Raw genomic sequence first — 20184 nt, 5'->3', positions numbered from 1 at the left:
TTCTCCCCTCCCCGAGCACAAAAAATTCTTGCGTTGAGATCCTAACCCCCAGTACCTTAGAATGTAGCCTTATTTGGAAATAGGGTCTTTACAGAGGTAATCAAGCTAAAGAGATGTCATTAAAGTGACCTCATAATCCAATATGACTGGTGTCTTTATAAAAAGGGGAAATTTGGACACAGGGACAGACACACATAGAGGGAGAATGAAATGAAGAAACATGGGGAGAAGATGGCCATCTACAAGCCAAGGAGAGAGGCCTGGAGTGGATCCTTCCCTCACAACTCTCTGAAGGAACCAAACCTGCCCACACCTTGATTTTTAACTTCCAGCCTTTAGAACTGTGAGATAATGAATTTTTGTTGTTTAAGCCACCCAGTCTGTGGTACCCTGTTATGTATCCCTTACAAATGAATACACCTAGCGTATCCTAGAGGCCAGATAACTATGGACAGCAGGAGTACTTCCCTTTCCCTTGGACATTCATTCTTATGGTAGTTCCCTCAACCACCCCATTAGCATGATTAGACTTTGTCTCAAACAGTTTAAGTTGCTTTCAGGACGTGATTCAATTCTCTCAGAGAGGTTACTAGACCTACGTGGGCTCACAGGAAACATCAACCATAATATCAACAAATAATGAAAACAAGTATCTGGTCAATTTGGCAATCTGTATCAAAAGCATTAAAAGCCTTTATGTTCTCCTATGCTATATTTATACTCCTAAAGATATAATCATGAATGGGCACAACTGAACTAGGATGTACATCAGTTATTGATAATATCAAAAAATTGGAAATGACTTATTCTATAATAGATGATTGATTAAATAAAAAATGATTACCTTCACATGATAAAACATCATGCAGCCATTAAATGTAAAAAAATGTTAAAAAAAAAATCAATGACATAGAAAATTCCCAAGGTATATTTTTAAATAAAATAAGCCATAAAATGATCCTGAGTTTGAAAGAGAAGGAGGGCAGGAGAAAGAAATGTTAATCTTTCTCACTGGTTTGTGGACTTATGCAAGATTTTATCACGTTAAGTAGCAAGATTTTCTAAATTCTCTACAAAGAACATGAATTCCTGTTATAATTAGGAAAAGGAAAAAACTTGGGTACCAGAATTCATAAAATAATTTCTTATGGGCATGATGTTGAGATAATTTGACCTAGTTTTTAATTTATATAAATATTTTATTTTCATATAATGTACATACATAAAATCACACAAATCATTGTGTACAGCATGATGAATTTTCACAAAGTGAAATACCTGTATAACTCAGATAAAAAATTTGAACAATACCAGCACCCCAGAGACTTTCTTCATGCTCTTTCCTATTACTATCCCCTGAAGGTACTATTTTGTCTCTAACACCACCATTAGTTGCACCTGTTTCTGAATTTTATGTAATCACACCATATACACTTTTTCACTCAATGTTATTTTGTGAGGTTCATTCATATTCTTACATGTAGATACGACTCATATATTATCATTGCTGGATAGCCTGTAAAACTATTTCCTACAGTCCAGCTGACTGTTTTTGTAAAGAAAGTTTTATTGAAACATAGCCTGCTCATTCATTTACATCAATGGCTGCTTTCATGCTACAGTGGCAGAGTTGAGTAGTTGTAACAGAGATCATATGGCCCACAAAGCCTGAAGTATTTACTATGTAGCCCTTTACAGAAAAAGTTTGCTGACTCTGATTATATAGTATTAATTATGTGTCTATGCCACAATCGATTTATGCATTCTGCTTTTGATGAACAATTGTGTTGTTTCTAGTTTGAGAGTATAATAGGGTTGCCAGATTTAGCAAATAAAAATACAGAACTCTCAGTTAAATTTGAATTTCAGACAAACAACAAAGAATATTTTTAATATAAGTATATCCCAAATATTGCATGGCAACCATGGGCTGAATAGCATAGCTGCGAACATTCAAATATTTGTCTTTTGGTGAACGTGTGTATATACACAATTCTGTTGGGTATATTTCTAGGAGCGGATTGCTGGGCTATATAAAGTATGTGAATGTTCACTCTTAGTGGATACTAACAAAGAGTTTTCCAAAGCAGTTACACAAACTTATACTTTCACTGGCAGTGTAGGATTTAAGTTGCTTCTCATCTTTGCCAATCCTTAATATAGTTAGTCCTTTTAATTTTAACCAATCTGATGAGTGTATAGTAGCATCCCATTGTGGCCTTTATTTATATTTCACTGAGGACTAATTCATTTGAGTATCTTTTCATATGTTCATTGACCATTTGGATGTTGGGGGTGGCCCGGTTGTGTGTGGTGCCTATTCAAGATTTTTGGCCATTTTTTGGTTTGGCTATATGTATTTTTTCATGGTGGCTGGTGATTTATAGTATGAATTGCCTTAAAATGGTGAACTGGAACAATCAGATTTTTTTCCCCTCTCTCTCTTTCTCTCTTTCATTCTTTCTTTCTCCCTGGAATTTGACCTGGAAAAGATGGCGGGGTGGGGGGGAAGGGTAGGTTTCAGCATGGTGGGATGAAAATTCATGAGGTAAAAGTCTAGGGCAGCAGTGTCCAATAAAACTTTCTGAAATGATGAGAATACTGTATTTCTGAGATGTCCAATACGATATCCATTAGCCTTGTGTGGCTTCATTGCTTGAAATGTGGCTATTGTAACTGAGGAACTGCGCGTTTACATTTTATTTAATTTTAATTAATTTAAACTTAAACAGCCACATGGGGCCATTGGTACAGGATTGAAAAGTGCAGGTCTCAGGACTTCCCTGGTGGTGCAGTGGTTAAGAATCCGCCTGCCAATGCGGGGGACATGGGCTTGAGCCCTGGTCCAGGAAGATCCCACATGCTGCAGAGCAACTAAGCCCGTGCACCACAACTACTGAGCCTGCGCTCTAGAGCCTGTGAGCCACAACTACTGAAGCCTGCGCGCCTAGAGCTCATGCTCCGCAACAAAAGAAGCCCGCGCGCAGCAACGAAGACCCAATGCAGCCAAAAATAAATAAATAAATAAATTTATTAAAAAAAAAAATGTGCAGGTCTCATAGACAGGCTAAGGGTAAGCCAGTTATAAATAGGCTGATACAGGGATTCTAGCTAAGATAGTCAAAGAAGAATTTCTGTTTCTAAATTCCCAGAAGCTGTTCAGATGAGACTGGTCTGGAGAGAGTTTGAGTGGCTGGAGCTATTTTCACATCCTCTGTTACTGTGGCCTGACGGTATTGTTACTGTTCTTAGATTTCTATAAGATTCCATCTCCCTTGTCCTGCCCCAATGCTGGTTTTTCAGCTTTTCTGTGTTCTCAATTAAATACAGTGAAATGAATCTTTTCCAGATGCCTTTGCAGTGACTAAATTGATTTAGTTGGTTCAGAATGCTACAAAGTCTTCTCCCTCAGGAAGAACCAAATTTTACCATTAAGATCCTGACAGATTTACCAGCTTTACCTGACACCTCTTAGGGGTGGCTGCCAAGTTCACAGCACTTCTTCCTCTCTGGGAAGACTCCCAGACACACAGGGATAGGTCCTGAGTGATCATATCTGAGCCACACGATATTGTAATCTCTGCTATAGACAAGTGGTTCAAAAACTTTCATGAGTGTCAGAACAAGCTTGAGGATTTGTCAAAACAAGACTGTGGGTCCCAGCCCTAAAGTTTCTTTTCCAGTAGGTCTGTGGGTGGGGCCCCAGCATTTGCATTTCTAATAAGTGCTCAGGTGACATTAATGCTGCTGATCTGGGGCCCATACTTTAAGAATCACTCCTGTAGGGCTTCCCTGGCAGAGCAGTGGTTAAGAATCCACCTGCCGATGCAGGGGACACGGGTTTGAGCCCTGGTCCAGGAAGATCCCACGTGCCGCGGAGCAACTAAGCCCGTGCGCCACACCTACTGAGCCTGAGCTCTAGAGCCTGGAAGCCACAACTACTGAGCCCACGTGCCACAACTACTGAAGCCTGCGCACCTAGAGCCCGTGCTCCGCAACAAGAGAAGACACTGCAATGAGAAGCCTGCACACCACAACTAGAGAAAGCCTGAGCACAGCAACGAAGACCCAACACAGCCAAAAATAAAATATAAATAAATTAATTAAAAAAAGAATCACTGCTGTAGATAAATGTTACAGATAGTCGCTCTGAGATGGGGTAATCAGTTTCTCTCAGGAATTTGAAATTTGGAACAAAGAGACACAGAAACTGAAGGCTATTAGAGCAATGCTCTAGAGAGAAGGTCCAAAACCTACCACTGTTTGGGTTCCCAGGGCTGGTCTGCCTCCTGCTCTTAGGTGGAGCCTTGGTTGTTCAATCCTTTGAATAAATCTTAATACTTTCATTATTTTGCATAAACTGGCCACAGAAAGTTTCTGCTGCTTGCCCCTAAAAGAACTTGAACTAAGACGTGAGTATATTAGTTAAGTGTTCCACCACAAAAACAAAAACCATTCTAAGTATTTAAAACAGATATAATATAGGACAGGGAATTGGTCACACAGGTGATAGAAGGTCTGAGAAAACAAACATGCAACAAAAGATTAGCAACAGCAGGAAGCTACCTCCACCTGTAGGCTGGAGGGACAGTCGGAGAAGATGGCATTGACAGAGGCCAGGGTGACCTGGAAGAAGCTGGAACCACGAAGAACCAGTTCAACGGGGAAAATGCTGCTGCTGCCGGAAACATCTCCCAGTGCAATTCTGTGGAGGTAAAGAAACACCCTGGCTTCTCCCTTCCTCCTACCTCCAATCTCCCAGCAGTGCCTTGCCAGGCTGTGAAGCTGGGGGAAGATGACCTGGGATACTGAGGACAGCTTGGGGCTGTGGAAGAACAAGGCATGGATAAGAAAACAAGCTGAGGACCAGCACTGTTTAATTTGGATTTCTCATTTCTTTTCCTCAAAGAACATTTTGCCAACTTACAAATTACTGAGATAATATGTGCACTGTATAATTTCTTAAGAATAAGATTTTTTATTTAACTAGGTTTTTATTAACTTGTTCCATAATTAGGGCTGAAATTTCTGAGATAATCTTCAGGGGAAAATTGCAAATAATAACAAGAACTAGCATTTGTACAGTTCTTTTAAATTTGAAAAGGGTTTTTATATGTCTCACCTAATTTAATCCTAAAAAACCTTATGAAGTAGGTTTATGGTTAGCTCCATTTGAAAAATAAGGAAACTGAAGCTCAGAGAAAATAAGCAACACGAAATAAGCAAAGTCACATTGCTTGGAAGTGGGAAAATGTCATGATCCCAAACCTGGGCTCAGCACACAACCTTAATTGTTGCAAAACACCAAGCAATAGTGTGAAAACCCATGCAGGGCTACAAACTTAAAATTCTTTCTCTGTTGATATCTCACTTCCGTCCTTATCTAAAACCCAACATCTAGAGTAAAACCTTGTAACCAGAACTGAGAGAGATTATTTTGAAAGATCAGCAAAATATCCCATGGTGCCTTTCCTCCTCCTTCACCCGTAGATGGTCAGTTAAATCTATCCTCAGTGGTTCTGTGGGTTCCTAATTAACAGGCAATGATTATGGGAAAAGACAAGGCCTTTCTTAAGATCATTCTAGAACAGCAGCAGTCCTTTAAAAAGAAAAGAAAAAAAGTAACAAAATCCTTTGACTGAGAACATAAATTAAGCTAGACAGAATGGGTGTTTTCGATGGCGCATGAGACTACTTAGTCACCTAGAAAGAAATACAAACACACACGAGTGTACGTGAATGCGTGTGTGTGTGTGTGTGTGTGTGAGAGAGAGAGAGAGAGAGAGAGAGAGAGAGAGTTTCTTTCTGTCTGCATAGAAGTTGTTAAGTTTCCTCTGGTCCCAGGTCCATGGACTGCATTTCTGATGCTGAAGAGCCATCTTTGTTTCCCTTGGTTACCAATGAAATAGTGTGCAGGATCAGTTCAGATCCATCATGCATAACAAAATGCTTCCAAACACAATGCCTTGCTTTCAATATTTATTATCTAAATTTATATCTATTTAATAGGAAGGGCAGCTCACATGCGTACATCCACACATTTCTGTACTTATAATCTAGTGTGTATGATGTCCTTTACATATAAAAATGAGCTATGTAACATGGCACATCCCTATAATATTAATTGCTGTAGAGAATGGAATTTCTTCTTCAGGCAGGTTTCATCCTCTCCTTCATTACCGAAGACCCAAGAGAACTTGCTGTAGGGTGATTTATCCTATAGAGTTACTCCTCAGAGTGTACCTCAATATTGTAATATACTTTTATCTGTAAGGCTAAGTCCTGCCTTATAAAGAATCTCCACATCCAATTTGACTCAATAAAATTTGAGCTCACTGATTATATTTCCATCTAAAAGCTTTACACAGTTACAAAACTGGGAGAGCTTTTAGAATCATCCCAGGTCAAGTTTCTTTCTGAATATTTTCTCACAGTGAACTGCAATACATTGTCTACCCATTAGCTAGAATATCACTGATTGTACTCTTGATCTGTTGGCCAGTGGAACATTTGTATTGTCTAGGTTCCATTTAAGACAATATTTGGAATGGACAGAATGGCTCAAAACAGGAGAGCAACATTCAAAGTTATCTTCCTTCAGTAGAGAAAAATATGTTTGGGCTATAAGGAATTGGTTTGACAAAAGAAAAGCAGAATTCAGTACTACAATCCCTCTCTCAGCAAAACAAAGCATTTCCCTCTCCCCTGAGATCCTCTAGTTCCATGAATATTTTTCTCTTGAACCCAAGTTATTGTTGCACAAACACGTGAGAAAATAAGAGTGATAAGGAGACTGTCACCAACAGTTAGGTGGAGAGTTGTTTGAAATTTTAATTGTGAACTTACTTTCACAAGATGTAGTCTTCTTAGATTTTGCTAGTGGAAATGGGGGTGTGAACTGATCCTTATATGTGATTAAGACCTCGAATGCCATTATAATTTACTCTACCTTTACAACTGGAATAACTAGATGTATTGATTTTTTTTTTTCGTTTAAAAAGACACCTAGAGATTTGCTCTCAATGTTAATTTTTCATAATATTTGGTACTCATTGAGTAATGAAAAGTGCCACGCAAAAATTTTACATATTAAAAATAAATTTGTCCTGAAGGTTCAGAATTCTGCTACACACCTTTTGCGTATCTTTAAACATTTAGGTGTATTACTATCACAGCACTTCTTGAACAGCACAGTGTTTTTTGGTTTAGGTCATTTAAAAAACTTGAAGAGTGAGGTATGTAAGTTGAGAGGAGAGTGTTGTGGATTTAAAAGTACATGTATACATATACGTCATTTATTAAAACTTTAGGCAAGGATGTTGTCTTCCTGGGAGTTGAGAGCCATGAGAGCGGGAAGTCTGCTGCAGGGAAGAACAAAAGCATGGCTGCGCGATAGTATTATCTCTGCAGCAGCAGCTGGCTCCCGGACGGAGGGTTGAGGCAACTATCTAGTCTGTTACACTGCATTTTTATTAGTGACACCCTCCGTTATTCGGTCAGCTCAGCCGACTAAGCTATTCTCCGAGCTCTGGCTGGTCACCCTGACTCCATTAAATGGGAGAAGGAAAGAGAAGACAGAAGGGTAATTTGTACCAAGTGGGGCAAAGGGGGATTTCTCTCCTTCGGGGTCGGCGTCCCTCATCCTCCGGGCCGTGGGGGAATTCCAGGACCGTATTTAACCAATAAAACCAATGCATCCTATTAATTAGTTGCTACGCGTAGGGAAGGCAGTGAAAGGCTTCATCCTCTCTTTCCAGCTGGGGCCAGCAGAGCCCGGTTGGTCAGAGCTGCCTGGCTAGTGTACACTAGCCCCGGACCCCTCTGGTCCCTCAGAGCCCGCATGGGACCGAGTGGAGGTCAAGTCAAAGGGCATGACCGAAGGGTGCCAGCCCCCACTCTCGCCCGCTGAGTCCGCAGCTCGGTTTTTGAAAGACCAACACTAACACTGCAAGGCTGGAGGGCGGGGAGGGGGCGGGTCTCGGCGGGGGCGGGGCTGGGGGCGGGGAAGAAGTGCCCCAGGAATGCGTCGGGAAGTGTAGTTTCAACACCCTCAGTAGCGTAGCTACCCAGGCTCTGCTTGTGGAATGTGAACTACAACTCCCAGGAGAGTACGGGCCTTGCCCGGGAGTACATGCGCAGTGGGCGCCGCATTGTATCCTATCAGGCGAGGAGAGGGTGATGTCACCTGCGAGTTGGTAACCTACGAGCGGCTGTGAAGGAAACTGTTTAACCGGATCCCATTGTACCCGGAGCGCAGAGCCGTCTTTTCAGCATGCGGGGGCTGCTCAGGTAAGGGGGACGTGCCGCGTCGCCCGCCGCACTCCTTCATTAAGTGGCACCGCGAGGTGGCGCGGGGGTGGGCGTGCTTCTTCGGGCCCGGTGCTGGGTTAGCGGCGCGCCCTCCCGCTGCTTCCCCGGAGCTCCCGGGCCAGTAGGTAAATATTAAACCCGTCCTTCAGGTTGGGTCTGGGTGGGAACAGGACCTAGACAGCTCCCGGCTGCCAAGTAGGGTTTGGGAAAATGGCTGCAAGCGCGGTGCAAAGCAAGGCGAGACCGGGGGAAGGCGCCCCCGAGGACGGGGGTGCCTCCCTTCTTTCTTTCTGAGGTGCTCGGATGCCAAGAGAGCCGGCAGGGTACCACTCGCCGCCTTGCTGCTGCCACCCCGGGGCTGGGGCGCTGGGGGTCGTGGCCTTGGCTGAGTGCTGCGGGCACTGCTGCTGTCGGGAGCTGCTGGTCCGGGAGGCTCCGGGAGGGACAATCCCGAGGCAGGCTTGGTAGACTCGGAGGTGTGGACCGAAGAGGAGGGACTCGTTTACTCGTTCGCGTCCCAGCAGAACCCCCACCATCCCGGGCACCCTCACCTCAAGACTCATTCGAAAGGGATGGGGTGACTGTAATTTAGGCAAAGTTGGAAGCTAAAGGTCTCAAACCAGAAAGAGGAGGGAAACCCGCGTTGCGGAAGGAGCGAGGGGTGTTGGCGGACAGCAGCGAGGGGCGGCTGCGCCGCCTGCGGACCGGGTTCGAGGCGCCAAAGAGCGCTCCCGCCTCCCGTCCCTCTGGGTAGGGCGCATCTTGGTGCCCCTTGCACTGATGGCTCCCTCGACAAAGAGCACCTGAGCTGGGACAAAGCGTCTGCCCGGAGCGCTGGGCTGGGAGGTGGTAAAGCGGTAGGGAGTGTCGAATAATCTAACGATACGACTCGCAGTGGGGCAGGAGGGCTGGGTAATCGCTTTTCCCAGCTGGCGGTGAAAATCCAACTGCTTGTGATCCGCTTGGAGACGTGCGCGGCGCCCGAGAACTATATAAAGTCCTCTGGATTTACTTTCCCTAGCACTCTTATCCTTCCTTTCTCTTACTTGTTCATCAAACCCTTGCTAAAGGCTCTGTTCTCAAGTTGCTCGCAGCCTGCGATTGGGATGTTCTGTCTCTTGCGCCCATAAAATATTTTAGGGGACCCAGGAATAGAATACACTCCAACCCCCGTTCCCCACCCCGCCTCCCATCTTCACCCGCAGGAGAGCATCAAGAGTAAATGCCACCCGTGACCGTTTTGCTCCTCTTGAGTTCGTAGTTTCTTGAGGCTCGAGAAGGACCTGGTGAATTGAAGCGGGGTTTGCCTGCAAGATGAATCCCGTTGCCATGGCGACTCCTGCCGTCGGAATCTTAACTGCTCCCACTGCTGTTTCAATTCAGTGTGGCTTGCGGGCAGCTGGGAGGGCGTGGCCAGTAGGTGTGGTCAGATGCTCTCCCTGGGCCCAGCTGTTCTCTCCTAGTCACCGGTTTCGCAGCCCCGGGCTCTCTCCATTCTCTTGTAAATAGCTTGGACGCAATTTTTAGACCCCCTTCCCTCTCGCGTCCCCATACCTGGTCTCTCCACCTCCCTCCCCAGAAAAAGCTGTTAAGAGCCTTTGTCCTGAGGCAAACTCTGAAAATTACAATCAAAAGATCTCTCTCCTTTCAGGCTGATCTCTCATTTCAAGAAAATGAAAACATACGTTTTCCTAATAACGTATGTTATAGTGCTGTAGGCAGCTTTCTCCAGGAGGGAGTTCTCTGTTATGCGTGAAGAGAGCTCCCTGGCCACCAGTAAAAGTCCTCAATTTGCCCTAGGTTCAATTCACTGGAAGTTTTTAGGGACAAGTAATAACTGAAATTGAATTCTGGAAGCCACGGCTATCCCTTGTGGTTCTCATGAAATCTAAAGACCTGTCTAGAGGATGCAGATCCTTGAGAGGGTTGGGATCTAGGAAGCCTGGGTCCTTCTCTGGATCTGTCATTACTGGCTTCCCCATTCTGGGGTGAACCCTCTGCCTCTGGGGACCTCAGTCATTGGTGATGTGGGAAGAGAGGCACAGTGGTTTTCCTAAAGTTGATTTTCGGTATAAAATCTTGTGACTCCAAGAAGGTGTTCATTGTCTTTTATTTTTCTCAAAGAAATCTGAAGATGAGAGTTTAAGCCCAGCTTCTGACACTGTGGCATTGGGTTAATATCTCTGAGCCTTACTTGTATGGCAAAATAGCCTGACTTTTCATGGTAATCCCTCAAAGTGGGCAAGGCAGCTATATTAGTATTTATAATATTAGTTCTACTACTACTACTACTACTATTATCCCAGTATCTGGACTTCTATTTATCCTTTTATCGTAGAATTGTTTAGATTTTGACTTTTTATAGATTCTTGTCGAATGCAGTTATTTGTAATTTAATTGCATTAAGAGTAATTGAATTATGCAAACATTTTGCCTACCTTCTGCTTTCATTTCATACCAAAATGGATTATCACAGATATTGCATTTAAGGGGGGAAGGTGTATATCTGCTAACATCTATGCGTGTACATTCGTGTGCAGGTAAATGCTTGGGGTTTCTGTGTGCCAGGCGGTTGACATTCATCATCTTGTTTTAAATAGGTGGTTACATCCCCACGAGGAAACAGGATCAGAAATTTCACTCACTATTTTTGTCGTAGAAGTTAGCACTGACTGAAATCTCCTTCAGTTATCTCCTTACTTCTGACTCGCTATAATTCTGATAACAATTCCAATGTGTGTGGATTTTTCCCACTCCGTGAAGGTCTTTGAGAGCAGAGTCTTTGTCTTGTCTATCCCTGTCTATCCAGCATTTAAAGCAGTGTTTGGCCATTGGTAGGTATTTTATAAATATTTGTTAAATCACTACTGACTAGTAGAACCATGATTGGAGATCCAAGATCTGTATTCTTTCCACTGATAGTTTTGTCATCAGTTGTAATATTCCTCTTAGTTTTCTGTCAAGCCGTTTCATCTCAGCATAAACCAAAACTCCTGTGTAGCATGTGACGAGGTATAAACGGCCTTCCATGTGTTTGAAATCGTTGAATTGTAACTATTTGCTTTTGGAATATATTCACTCACAGAGACTTTTTCCCCCTATAATTAATTCTTAATACAATTCTTATTACCCCAAACCAGACATTTCTAGATTTCTCTCTGTTGTACTGTCCTTGGCCCAGATAACTTTCCCAGGAGGTATATGACAGGGGAACAGGGAGAGAGACCAAGGCAAAGATACCTAGAGACTTTTGCCAGGCTGCCAATGGTCCCAGAGGCACCATGTGGGTAGAAGAGTGGGCAGTAGCTCTCTCATTTGGGGTGGGCTTGTTCTATAAGCAGGGGTAAGTTGTTCAGCCTGGCTGACGTGAGCGGGGAACAGGGTAAAAGACATTTGTCCGATATTTGTAGCATTCAGTTATCATCCAGTAAGTTGCATTCTGTGCGTTTTCCGAAGTGTAAATTAGTGAGGAGGTGTGATAGTAAAGAGGGTGCAGTGGGTCATGTCCTTGGGTGGTGCTTACAGGAGCTCAGTGAAGAGGTGCCAAGGAATTTGAACCCTGGCTTTCTTGCTTTGTGGACACGCCTCTGGGTGTTAAGAATTCGTGGGTGTCTGCGTGTGGTTTTATTTGAGCTACTTTAAAAGGCTGCTTTTAGTGTTGAGACTGTGGTCATCAGAACAAATAAGGTGTTTACAAACAAAACATAGTTAAGACTGAAAGTGTTTCATTTTGTAAATATTTGGGGGATAGTATAAAGAGTGGCTTTGGCTTGAGAATCTTGAGGTCTTCTGTGAAATTACTTAAAAACTTACAGCTGTTGGATCAGGGGAAACAAGCTTTTCCAACAGAGTTTGGTACCACTGAGAGCCTTAGGTGTTTGGTTCAGGAAATAATCACAGAGCCTGTAACTTCTGTGGGGCCCTCCCTGGCTTCGTGTCATGCTCCTGGTATTTCCAAGTGTTAAGTCTATCCTTACATTTCAGGAAACAAAGCAACTTTGCCAACTTAGTTTAGCAAACTTGTTGAATCTCTAGAGGGGGCACCAGTCAAAATGAGAATTCTTCTGTTTTGTGATTTTTCTTCTTTGGACAAGGAATGTGGACCACTGTCACTTATTTTGGCACCATAATTTCTAACTTGGTAATGGAAGGAATCTTTTAAGTGAATGTATGTCTTAAACACTTACCGCATCAGATGATAGTGGTTTCCCTGAGAGCTCGGTTTAGAGGCAACTGCTAGCACAGGTAATATATCAGAACTTGGTAAGGAGGGCTTTTTCAGTAGATTGGCAGGGCTGGTGGGGGGGGCAGGCTGGGGCTGTCCTAGGATACCTCTATTGAGGGTTGTGCTTGGAGTGGCTGAGTGGCTGATAGAGATTGGAATTGAAGGATGGATCTGAAGTGCCCCTCCTCCCCCTTCCTTCAGGCTACCACTTATTGCCTCCACTGAAAGAGGGACAGATGAAGATGAGATGCAAGTTGATTTTGGTGACCTACATTCCACTCCAGCAGACTATTTCCACAGCAAAAAAAAATTTACCTTTGTATTTTCTGGCATCCTTTCCACTGTTCCAAAAACAGAGAAATGAGCATTTCAGAGTGAGTTTGCATTCATAGTACACATATCTAAAAATGATTTAAATGTTAAGTCCTAGGAGCATAGCAACAAGCACACAGAGCCTGAGCACCCCCCCTCCCCTGCCCATTAATCCATTAATCTGAGGTTACCAAATATACCCTCAGCCTTGGTGAGCTTATTTTCCCTGCTGATGTTTAAGCACACCTGGTTTTTACCCCTGTCTGTGACTTTCTGCAGTAATGGCTCCCCTCATCTGGAATGAGCACTCTTCTGAGCATCTGAATTCTCCTTGTGCTCTCAGATCCAGCTTGAGTGCCATAGCTTCTGGGAAGCCTTCCCTGCCTATCCCTCCGCTTTCACCACCCCGCCCGGGTCCTTGCTCCTTAGCGCCCTCAGCCTGACCACACAACCAAACACTCATACCTAATGTGATGCCAACAATCAAGGGATGTGAGGTGCTAAGCTTGGGTCAGGCCTTTCCTAATACTTTACATGAGCTTAACCATGGACTCCTCCACAGCTGCATGAGGTAGGTACTGTTATCACCATTTTACAGCTGAGGAAACTGAGGCATGAAGAACTTAAGGAACTCACCGAGCTCAGGTCACACAGCTAGTAACTGGCAGACCCTGTTAGGGACCCAGGCTTCTAGTTCTTTACACTCCCCCACTATTGCCTTGCGTCTGGTTTTCCTATATGTTATTCTTTTCTCTCCATTGAGTTGGGGGAATCACAACTTCCTTTGTGTCTCTTGATTCTGAAACAGTGCTGGGTCAACAAGTGCTGAGTTGATTAAGAGTAAAACTGCTTCTTCACTTAATGGTTTCTTAGAGTCTGATTTTCTGGAACAGAAAATGTTGTATGAGATTTAAAATGTTGCATTTGTTTATTTGAATGTTAAGAAGTTTTGAACTCCCTCCCTTTTGCTTTGTGAATGATAGGCAAATTATTCGAAAAAGGAAATGTTCTTAAATGCCATCTCTGAATCTATGTGGAGTTTGTCCAGCATTAGACCCTCTTGTTAACTGAGATAACTTTTCAGTAGGTTGAATCCCTTACCTGAAGAAAGCCCTTCTCACCCAGAACAGGGCCACAGAAGCCTGTCTTGAGAGTTAAGACTTCCATAACTTCTTAGCTTCCCAACTCCCTGTTGTCTTTTAACATAAATTGTGAAAGCTCTTTTGAAAAGAAAATGAAAACTTGAGTAGTAGTCAAACACATAATCTAATACTGGGTATCCTTACGTATTAAAATAAGCTTTTTCCCCCCCTCACCTTAGAAGAGAGACTTACTTTTACAGTGGAGCAAATTTGGCACCAAATATACAATTGCAGTTCTTTTAAACCATAGCCACTATTGTGAATTAAATGTGGAAAACTAGGCAAGCAAGTTCAATTTCCAGTGTAGTTGGTGTGATTTCCTGACTTACAATAGATCTTTTACTTTTGGCTTAACACTGGATATTGTGCCACTTTGACAATATTTAATGAAGACAATTGAATAAAACACAAACTGTGTCATTTAGAGAAATAATAGGAAAGTTATGCCCTAACAGCATATTGCCAGGAAGGGAAAATGAAAACAAAAGACTTCTTAGACCTTAGGCTGCTCAAACATAATATTCATTTAACAGACATTAGTTTCAGAAGCTTTTTTAAATTCAGCTTGTTACATTTCCTAAGTATGTCATTCACCTTTAGTAATAACCTGAGCTCATTCTGTTCTATAAATTGCACCAGGATCGGAGTTGAAGGTTCCTTGTATTTCTGCCAGGCATACATTTAGGGACATGTATTAAACTGGTCTTTGTCCTCTTCATTTCTGAAAAAAATACCTTCTGTACGATTGGCAGACATTGCCCATCTGATGGACTGTCTGAATTTAGACTTCCAAGTGTAGATAGCCTAGATCCGAGCTTTGGGCATTGTCTGGGCAATACAGATGCCCATCTTTTGTTTTTTTGAGATGAGTTCTTATATTCTGGCTTACTGGCTAAGCTCAGTTTGTTAGTGACGTACAAACCAGGTCAAGGGCATGGGTTAGCTTTGCCTTGTCTTGGAGTCACCAACTGCACCTGTAATCCTAGTAACTTTTTTTTTTTTTTTAACTCATCATGCTCTTGGTCACAAAGGACACTAGACAGTGGAGGATAGACCCTGTGGATATATCAGTGCATAGCCATCATCACTAAGGGCAAAAGATGTTGCCATATTATAAAATGAACTGATGAGGGTCTTAGTTTTTTCAGACCCCATAAGTTAGAGGTAGGGCTTCACCAGCAGTTTGCCTAGGAACTATGTTTATGCTTCTGACAGGTGTCCTGTGAAGAGTGTGGGTCAGGACCAGGGTCAGCTTCCTAAAACATAGCCTTGGTCTTTTCCTTCCCTTTCTTGGGGGTGTGACCACAGTCATTAGTGTGTGTTTTGGTGCCCATTCTAGGCTTCACTCTTCCTTCTCCCATAAAATTCTGCAGATTTGCACCCTGGAAGAAGAGTGAAGGATCGTGCCCAACATCATTCACCAGGTGAGTTAGGTTATTCACATGTGTCTAGGCTTAAATTTGTATTTGATTCATAGAGATTTGGTAAAACTGAGCAGTGAAATGCCTAGACACGAGTTAAGTTAGAAACTACAGTTCTGTGACAAGAGGGTTAGACTAGGGACCCTTCTAAATCCTGAGAATTTACTACAAAACTTATTGTAAAAAGTTAAAGGAAATGAAATGGACAAATCAGACCATTTAAAGGTCCTTGCTGCATTCTCTACTCTTGAAAGTTGGTGAAATTTTGAATATAGAAAATGTCATATGGTTTTGGCCAAGGTAAATGATTTAGGAATTAAAAAAAAAAAATGCTGCCACAGTTACCCCATATTAGCGGTGGCTATTTGAGTTAGGATGATGGTGGCAAAAGAAACAACAATAACATTTCTGTTTGTTTCCCACTCTGTTTGTGTGTGGCAATCTTGTTTGCATTAGAGGTTCTCCTCCCCACACCCCCCTCCCTGCTCAGCGCTCAATGGTCATTCAGACTAAAAGTCAGAGAGGGTGTGGAATGAATCTTGCTGGAATTGAAGCTGATAGCTGAGACTTCATTATGTCCTCAGAAGGTTAAATGAAAGGCATGTTATTATATTTTTGTATTTTTAAAATCAAGAATAGAGATTAGATTGGACTAGAAAACTTCTGTGACCCATTTAGGGCTTGACACTCAATGAGTAGGTGACACTTCAACTACAGTTCCAGAAACCATGGCAAGAGACTGCCTTGCTTCATATTTTATGCTAAGGAAGTGATTAAAAAAAAATTTTTTTTTAAAGTATATAAAATTTTTAGTTTGACCCAATTTCTTTTCTTTTCCTGTGATGGAAGGTACCTTTCTTCCATACCTCACCTTTTCCTACTATACTCCTTGGATTGTAATTTGAGTCTGAAGGACCAGTGACCTACTTCGTTGCCAGGAACCTCTCTGTGGGCAAAGGGAGACCGTGGTCCCCTGTGGCCAGGTTCCATACCAGGGGAGCCACACTCACCGACCTTACAAATGGTCTTCCCCCCTAACCTCCTACTTAGAATAGGGAGCTGTGTGGCAGCAGAGAGGGGATGGCTTACATTTTAATTCTCCCAAGCTCAGATTGTTTTTCTGATGGAACAAGTTGGGGGAAGTAGGTGGAAGGGAGGACAGAGGGAGTTATTGGGTTTCACTTATCTTATCATTTGTTTCCCTCTGGATTGCCTTTGTTTATACAGGCCAGGAATTCCTCCAACAGAAAGCATGCATCCACACGGGGATGTTCAGATTGGGGCTTCCTTCTCCTTGTGCTCCAATTGCTGACTTGGCTTTCCTCTCTCCAGCTTAATCTGAAAGGAGGGCTGGAAATATTTAACCTGCTTTAAATTTTTCTGTTATGTGAAAAAGAGATCCTAAAACAACGACTTGGGGCAAATGGATTAATGATTTTTCTGACAGGGAAAGGGGATGATGCTGAGTATTTAACATCTACGTATAAGTTCTTTATGTTGGTCGAGAGTTTAGACACGAATATTTGACACCTTGAATAAAATCCCTTTGCCTTTTGGTTGCTGCTTGGCAATTGCACAGAGGAAAAAGAAACACCATTTGATTTTAGGTTTAGATTTGGGTAATCTTGGCAGTTCCTTTAAACTTTCCTGGGCCTCTGTTTCCTCATCTGTGAAACAATGTGGAAATTCTAAAATTTTATGAGAATGGTTTCATCTTAACATAATGACCTCACTTATATGGCGCTGTGTAACGTTGATGTAATATCCACTGAGTTTCCCTAGAATGGAGATCAGTGAGGGGGAATTCTATTTTTTCACCTTCAAAATTTCCAACATTGGTCTCTGCACAAGGTTTCTGAGACCCTGCTCTTGGCTGGAGCTAAACCCTCAAGATCTGATCTCTAATCTCCTTAACTAAACAGCTTCTAGTCACGTTCTCCAGTCCTGGGGCTTAGGAAATTCTGTAGGATAGAAGTAAGGGATGAGGCTAGATGGTGTCTTTGAGTGACCATCCAGTTCTCTTTAAATTGATCATCTCTTTAAACCAGAATTTGATTACCACCATTGCCACACAGGATGGATGTAGCCAACAGTCATGTTTTATTTGGCCAACACAGTGTTATTTTTAAAAAGGGAATGGTTTTAGTGAGCATTTACACTCTGATTTGTCACTGACCTCACAACACCCTAGTGCCTCATACACAGCCACTTTGTTTATGTGATATTTCTTTACCTCCTTGGCCCTTAAGGCATTTGAGTTTTCAATCCCCGTTTTAAACTAAATTAAATTGCAATAAGAGTTTCTTCAAACGCTTATCCAGCTCTGGGCTGGCAAATGACCCAATCCAGGGTTTCTTAATCTCAGCATTTTAGGCATTTTAGGCGGGATGGTTCTCTGTTTGTTGTTGGGGTCTGTGCTGTGCATGTATGATGTTCGTTGGCATCCTGGGCCTCTACCCTCTAGATGCTAGTAGCAAACTTTCCCCCAGCTGTGACAACCAAAATGTCTCCAGACATTGCCAAATGTCCCCTGGGGAGCAAAATTGGGCCCTTGAAAGCCAGTTGACAGATTTTGGATGGCCTGGAAATTTTAAACATTGGACCAGGCTTGGATATTTAGGGGTAAATTGGAATTCATCTGGGAGACCAAGCTATCCTGCTGTTTTTATTTATTTGGGTAGTTGGTTAGAGCAAAGTGAAGGTCAGTGGATTAGACTCTTCAGGGTCACTTCTCCATTTTTCCATGACCACTGCCTGGGAGGCCAGGCATAGTTTAAGGACATGTCCTTGGTCACAGCAGGGGACTCTGTGAGATACTGACGCTGGGTCAGGGCGAGCCCACCAGCGCTAGCGGGAAAACAACTTTGAAGCCCATAGCCTGTGTTGGTAGGTCAGTAAAGTTATCTGTGGATAAAGAAGATGAGGCTTTGGGGAAAGAAAAGATCATCTCTGTTGTTATTATCAAACGCCAAAATGCTTAAAAAAAAGAAAAAGTCATTTACCTTTAAAAATGACAGTTTATCTCAAATCAGCAGTGAGGGAAGAACTCTGTAAAGGATTCGCAGCAGACTGATGTCCGCCTTTTTTTCTCTCCCTCAAAAAAGAATGTCTGTGAAACTTGACTGAAAAACTTGGGCTTTGGCAGCACTCAAACTTGCCTTGTCACTCAGAGTGAGTTTCCGATCAGACTCATCTCTGGCTTCATAAACATGAGGCAGATTTGTTTGTTACAAGTTTCCTAACTTGGCCTATGCCATGGGCCATCATGGAGGATTTCAGAGTCTCGAGTTATAACTACCAAAGGTGGGAAACACAATAAAATGGCTCCTTTTACTTGGATTTCACTTAGAATAATCAGATTAGATCCAAATTCCTATCAAGCATAGCAGAGGTAAGTGAATAACTAAGTTAAGGGGAAAATATTATATTGAGCATTTTATGGACTATCTCATAAGCTATGGAAGTGACACCTTAAAGCATCATTTGTTTACTCACTTGGCAGGTAAAGAATGTTTTTACACTGGGTGTGAGCATATCAGAATGCTGTTTTAAATCCCAGATTTTTCCCTTTGGAATACAGAACTCTTGTTTTACTAAATAAAGCTCAGATTATCCTCTGTCTTCAGCTTCTGAAATAAACAAATTACATTGTGCAATAGAAGACTCTCCCCAGTGAAAGATTCTTTGCTTTTCACTGGCAAGTAATTTCATGTTTTGCTTATTTGGATCATGTCCACGTTTTCAAAGGAATGTTCCCAGCGTCACTTATAGGAAGCAATGCTCTACAATCCCAAATCAGTTGTTCCAATATCTGTTATTCCTGCAGATCAAATCTTTTACCCTCAGCTCTTTTCTCCCCTAAATGCTGATTTTGAGTCTCAGATGGCCAGTGTTTTCTAGTACTAGAGAAAAATTTGTTAGTATGACATGGTGTTAAAGAATGACAGTTAAAAAAAAAAAAAAGCAGAATATAGGGTTTTTTTTTTTTTTAAGGATGATGAAAATGTTCTAAAATTACTAGTAATGGTTACCAGTTTGTAAATATACTAAAACCCCCTAAACTATACATTTTAAATGAATGAATTTTATGGTGTGTGAATTATGTTGAAACAAAGCTGTTATTCCAAAAAAAAAAAAAAGGCTAAAAAGAATTGGACTAAGTAAAACCTTGGAAACAGAATTTTAGACCTGGGGGATAATATCTTTGACTTACTTTTCTATTTCTTCATGTACATCTCAATGTTTTCTTTAAATAAATAGATGTATAACATGGACAAAGAATAGCTGTGATAATTCCTCAGGACCACCTGAGCCATGGGAAACTTTGTTATAATGAAATTTTGTTGTAATGGAATCTGGCTCATATTCTTCTCATACCTCCTAATTGTGAGCTAGGGCATTAAAGGATAGAAAGCTTTGCACTGTTTTATACCTGCTGTGATGATAAGCTAAGGTTTTGGTGATATGTTTGGCTTAGTCACAATTTGCTTTAAACTTGCTCCATTTGATTATTTTGCAGGATTTTTCTGCTGTAGAAGCCTTCACACTGTAAAAAGCACTCAGGTATATAATCTTGCCTGTAAAGCTAACCGTGTGTGTTGGACAAAGAATATTTCATTTATAAGGGATTATGTAGCTCAAGGTTTCTCAAATTTGGATTCATGATCCTTTGAGAAACACTGCATTAAATGTTAAGTTGCTGAATGTTTAGGTATTCACTTGGTGCCACTGGGATCATAAACTCGTGTAGAGGTAGACTTTGAGGTACTATTCG

The 20184-nt window shown here is 42.1% G+C and overlaps 1 protein-coding gene across 1 annotated transcript in view; it reads left to right on the top strand.

Annotated features, from left to right (window-relative positions):
• Positions 1 to 8175: 8175 nt before the first annotated feature.
• Positions 8176 to 20184, top strand: part of DAAM1 (dishevelled associated activator of morphogenesis 1) — a 172826-nt gene continuing 160817 nt past the window's right edge. Inside the window, exon 1 of the mRNA XM_068544676.1 lies at positions 8176 to 8289. The gene's annotated coding sequence lies outside the window, so the exon portion shown is untranslated. The remainder of the gene's footprint in view (positions 8290 to 20184) is intronic.

This window comes from Eschrichtius robustus, chromosome 1 (genome assembly GCF_028021215.1).
Source record: "Eschrichtius robustus isolate mEscRob2 chromosome 1, mEscRob2.pri, whole genome shotgun sequence".
Taxonomy (NCBI): domain Eukaryota; kingdom Metazoa; phylum Chordata; class Mammalia; order Artiodactyla; family Eschrichtiidae; genus Eschrichtius; species Eschrichtius robustus.
Note: the sequence above shows the minus strand (reverse complement) of the source record. Positions and strands in the feature narration are given on the sequence as shown.